The sequence below is a fragment of the Pinus tabuliformis genome, chromosome 3_2 (assembly GCF_031772625.1).
Source record: "Pinus tabuliformis cultivar Carrire ecotype Pingquan chromosome 3_2, CPIR1, whole genome shotgun sequence".
Lineage (NCBI taxonomy): Eukaryota > Viridiplantae > Streptophyta > Pinopsida > Pinales > Pinaceae > Pinus > Pinus tabuliformis.
The window spans coordinates 673,718,176-673,726,815 of record NC_142302.1 but is presented as its reverse complement, the minus strand read 5'-3'; positions in this window follow the sequence as shown (position 1 = coordinate 673,726,815).

The following is an 8,640-nucleotide window of genomic DNA, read 5'->3' as shown; positions in this document are numbered from 1 at the left end:
CTTCTGCCCTAGATGTACAAGGAGACACCCTAAGAACGAATGTCCATTGCATTCGGTTGAAGTGTGTTTCTTTTGTGAGGAGGACCATCCCACAAACCAATGTCCAACCTTACCTGGATTCAAAGCCATGTACCAAGGGATAGAAGCTTCCACTGAACCTCTCTACTACCTCAACCAAAGGAGGCCACAAGGACCTAGACCTTACCAGTAGGGGATGCAAGGGGCAACTCAAGCTTATTACAGCCCCAACCAATCGACTCCTATGCCTTCCTGGGGTCCCCCTATTCATCCTTCCTGGTCCATGCCTCCTCCATGGTCTTATCCACCTCAGTACCCTACTCAACCCACTACTCATTCATATCACTCACATGCCCAGCCACAGCCTCAGTGGAATGCACGTCAGTCGGGATGGAGGCCCCAGTACAACACTCCTCCTGCCATTTTGCCTCCACCACCAGTTCAACCTCAGCCATTACCTCCTGCTCCTCCAAGGCAACCTCAAATGCCTGCTCAACCGAACCCGAACCCCAACAATAGACAGGCCCAGCAGGTATACACTGGGGAAACCTCATGCCCTACCTATGCTGTGGAGATCCAGGAGATTAATCTTCGATCTGGAAAGACTCTTCCGGATCGCCAACCTCCTCCCCCAGAGGATGAGGAAGATAAACATGAAAGTGAACCAAAGGCTATTCCACCCTTTCCTGAGAGACTAACAGCCACCACACAACCCAACCCAGAGGAGGATGAGCTTCTGGGAGAGCTCAAGCAGTTGTGTGTGAAAATACCACTTCTCCAAGCCATCAAGGATGTGCCAATATACAACAAACTGGTTAAGGAAAAGTGTTTTAAACACCCAGGCAGGCGAAAGAGAGATGCTTCAACCATCAATGTCTTGGGACAACTGTCTGACCTTATGTTAGGACAAGTCATCTGCCCAAAGTATCTAGATACTGGGAGTCCTGTAGTAGATGTCCACATCAATGGCACCATCATACCACACGCCTTGATTGATCTGGGGGCTGCCATTAATGTGATGACCAGGGATACCATGCTCAAACTCAATCTTCAGGGTTCCTTGAGGAAGACCTCGACATTACTGCAACTAGCAGATCGCTCCACTGTGACTCCCGAAGGGATTGTGGAGGATGTCTTGGTCTCTGTCGACTCTTGGGAATACCCTGCAGATTTCTTGGTTCTGCAACCCAAGGCAAAGCTTACTGGATATCCTCTTATTTTGGGAAGGCCTTGGTTAGCCACTGCAGATGCTTACATAAGTTGTCGTGCAGGAAACATGACCATCAAAAATGGTCCTATGTCCAAGCAGATAGTCCTATACCCTCCTGCCCAACCCTCCTTAGAGCATGACTTACCGTTGTGGTTGGAGGAAGGAGAAGAGGATGAGGTGTACTCAGCACCTTTGTGCACCCTAGACACCACTAGAAGAGACCCCCCAACCGAGGATGACTTGATTGAGACTTTGATCCAAAATCCACCTTCTAGTGCACTATCCTTAGAAAAATTGGTGGAGGATGCCCAAGCCAGCACCTTAGTGGATCTTTGTACAACCAACCCTGTCACTCCCAGAGTCAAAAATGTGGAGTTCGGCCCTGAGAGAACGTTAAAGATCAGCTCCTCCCTATCTCCTTCCCAGGAAAAGGAGCTGTGTAGCATGTTGGCCAGTCACCTAGATGCTTTTGCTTGGAGCTATAAGGAGATGAAAGGAGTCCATCCTTCGGTCTGTACCCATCACATATACATCAAAGAGGATTGTAAGCCAGTTAGGCAACCTCAGAGGAGAATGAATCCAGCCCTTAAGGACATTGTCAAGGAGGAATTGCAAAAACTGTTGGATGCCGGATTCATTTACCCCATCTCAGATAGTGAATGGGTGTCCCCTCTGGTATTGGTTCCCAAGAAAAATGGGAAGTGGAGAATCTGTGTGGACTACCGAGAACTGAACAAAGCTACCAAGAAAGACCATTTCCCTCTACCTTTCATAGATCAAGTGTTGGATGGACTGGCAGGAAAGAAGTTCTTCTCTTTCCTGGATGGGTTTAGCGGGTACAACCAAATCCAAATCAGCCCGGAAGACCAAGATAAGACCACCTTCACTTGTCCTTGGGGTACCTTTGCCTACCGTGTTCTTCCCTTTGGGCTATGCAATGCTCCTGCTACCTTCTAGAGAGCTGTCTTGAGCATCTTCTCGGAGCTGGTCCATGATGCAGTGGAAATCTATATGGATGACTTCACTCCTTATGGGGCCAACTTCCAGGAAGCATTGTCCAATATGGGAAAGGTCCTAACCAAATGCATTGATATGAAGCTGTCCCTTAGTCCTGAAAAATGTGAATTCCTAATGACTGAAGGGACCGTGCTAGGCCATACCATTTCTTGCCAAGGGTTACAGGTGGATCCTAACAAAATTGCTCTCATCAAGAAGGTTCCACCTCCTCAAAAGGTAAGGGATGTTCGGAGTTTCTTAGGATTAGCAGGGTATTACCGGAGATTCATTAAAGACTTCAGCAAGCTAGCCTCTCCATTGTTTGGCCTGTTGGCAAAAGATGTGGAGTTTAAATGGACTGACGATTGTCAGAGGGCTTTGAATGAATTGAAGGACAAGTTGGTGTCAGCCCCAATCTTGAGAGGTCCAAACTGGGCCCTACCTTTCCACATCCATACTGATGCCTCGAACAAAGCCATAGGTGCAGCTTTAGGACAAGTTGAACAAAAACTTCCATATGCCATTTACTTTGTTAGCAAAAACTTGTCCAAAGCTGAACTAAATTACACTGTAACTGAGAAAGAGTTCTTGGCTGTGGTCCATGCACTGAACAAGTTCCGACATTATATCACTGGCTATCAAACATTTTTACATAAAGACCATGCTGCAATTAGATATTTAATGAATAAACCAGATGTGAATGCTCGTATTATTAGATGGTTACTTTTATTGCAGCAGTTTGATTTGACCATTGTTGACAAACCAGGTAAATAAAATGTTGTTGCTGACTTTTTATCTAGATTGGATTTATCTGCAGATGAGGATGGAACAGTGGATGACCAGATGCCCGATGAACATCTGTTTGCTATCTCAGTACTCTCTCCATGGTTTGCTGATATAGCAAACTACCTTGTTTCAGCACAGTTCCCTCTGCACCTATCTTCAAGAGAGAAGAGCAGAATCATCAGAAAAAGTGCCTCATTTACTTGGATCGGGGGCAATCTGTTCAAGCTTGGCCCTGATCAGATCTTAAGGCGTTGTGTAAGGGAGGAGGAAGTCTTTGATATCCTCCTCACCTGTCATGATGGGCCTTGTGGAGGACATTTTGCAGCAAAGAGGACTGCCTTCAAAATCCTGCAGGCAGGCTACTATTGGCCCACACTTCATCAAGATGTCAGAAGATATATCAGCCAATGTGACCAACGCCAAAGAATGGGGAAACCAACTCAAAGGGATGAGATGCCTCTCCAACCTCAAGTGACTCTTGAGCCATTTGAGAAGTGGGGTATGGACTTTGTGGGTCCAATCAACCCTCCTTCGAGGCAAAGGTCTTACATCATTGTGTGTAATGACTACCTGACAAAGTGGGCAGAGACCAAAGCAATCAAAGCAGCAACAGAAGAAAAGGTGGCCGAGTTCTTAAGAGAAAACATCTTCTACAAGTTTGGCTACCCAAGAGAGCTGGTCACCAATCAAGGGAGCCAGTTGACATCCAACTTGATTGAAGACCTACTAGCTCATCACAAGATCAAGCATAGGACTTCCACCCCCTATCACCCTCAAGCAAATGGGCAGGTGGAAGTCACCAATAGAGCATTGGAAGGGATCTTGACTAAGGTGGTGAGCAGCAGCAGAAAGGACTGGGCAGATCGCCTGGTTGAGGCCACATGGGCTTACAACACCACCTGGAAGACCACCACCAGCTTCACACCTTATGAGCTGGTCTATGGGAAGAAAGCTTTGCTGTCCATTGAATTTGAATACAACACTTTGAGGATGGCAGCTCAGCTGGACCTAGATCTCAGCCATGCACAACAAGAAAGGTTATTGCAGCTGAATGGACTGGATGAGCACCGAATGCAGGCCCTCCTTCACTCAGAAATGGTTCAACTTCAGAGAAAGGTGTGGCATGACCAACACCTCCATGACAAGCAATTCCAGCCGGGAGATTGGGCCTTGTTGTATGACTCCAGATACAAAGATTTCAAGGGGAAGCTGAGAACCAGATGGCTAGGACCATATGCAGTGGAAGAATGTCATGACAATGGATCTGTTCTTATTCGGACCATTGATGAGGAAGCCATCCCCATGCTTGTCAATGGGCATCGATTGAAGATCTACAGGAAACCTCTCTTAAGACAAGAGTTCGTCAAAACTATGGAGAAATTTGTATTGGTCATAGAGAAGGGTTCTACCTCTGCTTTGGGCATACCCTGAAAGATTGAAAAAAAAAAAATAATAATAATAAAGATCCTTGGGTGAAAACCTTTCTGAGGTGCCCAAGGCAGGTGGTAGGGGTGAAAACCTCATTGAGGCGCCCCTATTGTCTTTAAAAAAGAAAAAAAGATTTGAAAAAGATCCTTGAGTGAAAACCTCTCTGAGGCGCTCAGGGCAGATGGCAAGGGTGAAAACCTAATTGAGGCACCCCTATTATCTTTCAAAAAAAAAGAGAGAAAAAAAGGAAAAAAGAAAAAGAAAAAAAAGAAAAAACAATAGGCAAAAAAGACAAGGACAACAAGTTTATAATGTGAAATTGCATGCCAAGGAGAGGAGAGGAAGCCTCTCAACTCAGAGCCAAGGATCCTTATCATGCTGCCAGGAGACCTCACTAGCACCTCCTCCAAAAATACTCCTTTTCTCCAAGGTATGTGCACAATTTCATCACGGCTTGAGTCTTCTACAGGAAGATGCAGATTTTCTACAGGAAGATGCAGACTTTCTACAGGAAACGCAAACTTTCTACAGGAAGCTCTGTATTTCTACAGGAAACTTCCTGTAGAAGTTCGGGACGGCCCAGAATTCATTTTATGAGGAGATCTAACGACTAAGGATCAGTTTGGACGCATGCAAGCTACTATTGTCACCCTTGCACACTGCTGTCACCTCGTTCTACCATCCTTGTCGACATGCAATGAAGTTACCTGCACCAGCAAAGCAGATCGTTGAGTTATCAAAGAGAAAGAAATTTTTAAGATGAAAAAGCGCTGAGATGTCATACCATATTTATCCCAGCAATCCATGAGCTCTGGGAGCGGGATCGTGAGGCCATTGCCCTCGTCATGCAGCATGCACCCGAGGAGGATAAACTGTTACAAGACATCCTGCAGGAGTCCTGTAACAGTTAAGCCCGCTAGAGTGTACACTGTTCATAGCGCTGGCCATATATAATGAAAACACGGGTGCATGCAGCCACAACATCGAATCCATCGTCGGCAGCCTATAAACATGAACCTCCGGGCCTGAGTAAATTCATCAGGGGCAAATGAATCCACTCATCATCGTCCGAAAGCCGAAAAATCGTGTTGCAGCCGCACAGGTAAGTGTCTCGACCCTTTCTTCCGTCAGATTGCATGAATTTTACTTTGAAATTGTTTGTGAAGTGTGAGGTGAATGGGTTGAGCGGTGGTATGGTCATTTGACTGGCCACGTCGACCAGTTAATGGTCTAGTCGGATGTTTGGGTGGCGGCAATGACAAAAGGAATGGGCAGCACACACGTGAGAGAAATCCCGTCGGGAGAAACGAGTTCTAACGAGAATGGCGGCAGCGGATGTGCGGGGAATGATGCAGCTGTAAGTAAACGTGCAGAATAATGATGGTGTGACGTCGACCAATGGTCTGGCGGGGACAGCTCACCCCCGCACCACGGATTCCGCCGATTCAAATCTAATCGGCTAGATTATCAACCTCATGCATTTATCATTCACCGTTTGCGACTCGAGTGATCATCCGGATCCCTCTGCAGTTCGATACTCCGAGCCTTTGGCCATCAGAACGCCTGTGAAGCTACAGCAAGAGCGCAGACCCACTGCAGTATTCCCCGGAAATCGCGCGCTGCTCCTACAGGAAAGCTGCTCCTACAGGAACGTTGTTTCTACAGGAAGGCGGGTTCCTCACGTCAAAAGGTGGCAGATAAAAAGGTAACCCTGAACTCTCCATGCAATTGGCTTTTGAAGGTGGCAGAATCGTCGTCTACAGTCTGGTCGTAGAAAATTGTTTCAATTGTTGTCTGCTGTGCATAAACTGTCATTCTACAGGATGTCAGTATAATTGAAACTGTGTTAAGGTCCCTAGAGATAAGCTTCATGGATTTTGTGCATGACAGAAGCGTAATTCTACGCTCTATCTCAGTAGACCAAACTTCTTCCACGTTCGCCACCTCTAGTTAAAGTAGCAGTTTTTATCATGCCAGGCGGGTTCATTAGAAGGGAACCCACTGATTCAACAAAGTTAAGGGAAAATCTTGAGGTGGTGGAGCTCTTCACACGAGCACAATGGATAGCCTTCTGTGACAAATTGCAGGGTTATGATGACGAAGTGGCAGAAGAGTTTTTGCAAGCTCTGAGGCCGAAATCTAAAACGTTGGCCACCGTTACCCTCAGGGGCCTAAGCCTCAAGCTCACCCCGCAATATATCAGTCGAATTACTGAACTTCCAATGGGTTTGCCATGGGATAAGGAAGAAAGGAAGTTGAGCCAGCAGGCCAAGAAAGAATTCTTTCCCCCAGAGGAGGAATTCTCAGAGGACAAAAATGGGGTGCGTAGAACCAGTTTGCTGCCACCATGGAATGAAGTTAGCCTGCAGATCATGAAGTATATAACCTGCGAAGGCCATTTTAGCATTGTGTACGGGTATCACTTTCGGTTGCTCACTGAATTGAGGCACCAGATTGATCTTCCTGTAGAAAATAAACTGAGCATCCCTTATTTCCTGCTACAGTCTCTAATTGAGTGTGCCACAAAGTTAAAAGAAGGCATACCAGACCAGGTAGCCCACCATGGATTGATCAAACTTCTCGTGGAGGATGCGCTTCATTCATACAAGGTTCCTCTCTCATGGGAAGCATTCAGAAATTTGACAAGAGATGGAGACATAAGGATGTTGACTGAGGAAATTGGTTCCTCCAGCAGTGAGGAGAAGGAATCAGTGGCCGTGGGAAAGAAAGAAACAGGCCAGAAGACCCCGACCACAGTGCAGAAGAAAGAGCAAAAGAAGAAGCATGAGAAAAAGGATGACAAAGAAAAAGATGACACACCCATCTTGACAGCAAGAGAAAAAAGGTTGCAAGGCAGAGTGGACAAGGCTGAGAAGGTCCACATCAGCAAAAGTACATCATCAGCACCCGCAACCAAACCAAAAATCAAAACTCATGCAGCAAAGCAAACCAAGGCGGCAACACCTCTTTCTACAGGAAAGCCGAAACCGGCTTCTGTAGGAAGCCCGAAAATTACTAAAGCAGGGTCTTCTACAGGAAGCCCGAAAATTGCTAAAACAGGGTTTTCTACAGGAAGCCCTGAAAAAGTGAAACCCAAGGAGAAGAAAGCTGATATTCGTGAGAGGGAGGCAGCAGCAGTGCTGGCCGGTCTCAGCACACCTCCTAAGCCAAAGGAGAAGAGAAAGAGGGAGACCCCTCTATACTTTAAAGCTCGAAGAAGTGTCAGAATAAAGACGGGCAAGCCACAACCTCCGTCCAGTAGCCCGATTGTTATTGAAGACACCCCTACTTCACCCAAGGAAAAGTCCCCCTCGAGGATTTCAGTCACCTATGAGAGGGGGAGCCCAAAGAGAAATACGTGGCAAGAAAAGTTAGACCTAGTGACTGAAAAAGCTCGGCTACAGGATGCCGAAAATGTTCTACAGGAAACTCTGGCCCGTCTACAAGAAACAGAAAAGATGGAAGGAGAAGGACCCTCATCACCACCAAGGGAGGGCGAGGTAGAGCCACCTAAAGAGGTAGAAAAAGAACATATACCAAAGCCCAACCCTCAGCCTAGTCTGAGTTCATACTACACCTTTCTAGAGGCTGGCAAAATCATACCTCAGAAATTTACAGTGCCACTGTTTTTTGCATTGGAGGAAGAAAGAGTCCGTACACACACGTGGATGAAGATAGAAAATTCAAAGGGTGTGGCGAACATAGGTCCCTACATGTTGTGGGGAAAAATGCCTATGCAGGACGATCCTATCCACCTAAGGTGTGACAGTGCCTTAGCAACAAACAGAGACAACTATTCTAGTATTCTTCCTTTATGAATTAAGAATGAAGAGAGATGGATGGACTAACCAGTGTCTTCCGTTTGTCCCTCGATCTGGATCCTCTTCTCTTTGGGAGTTCACAGCTACTTGTCTTCTTGCTCGCCTAGCTTCAACAGGTCTCTGCAAGATCACAAGAGAAGAACACTACACAAAGACATAGATTCATAAACATAACTAGTTCAGGATTAGAAGTAAACTAAATATACTAATGCAATCATACATCAAAGATACATCAGCATATAGGAGAAACCAAGATAGCTTTATTGATGAATAACAAGGTTCAGGAAGAGATACAACCCATAGGGCTCCAATCCAGCATCTCCTTCCCAGCAAAATGGAATTCCTATCTTCACCTCCCTTCAAAGCATTAAGCACCCAATG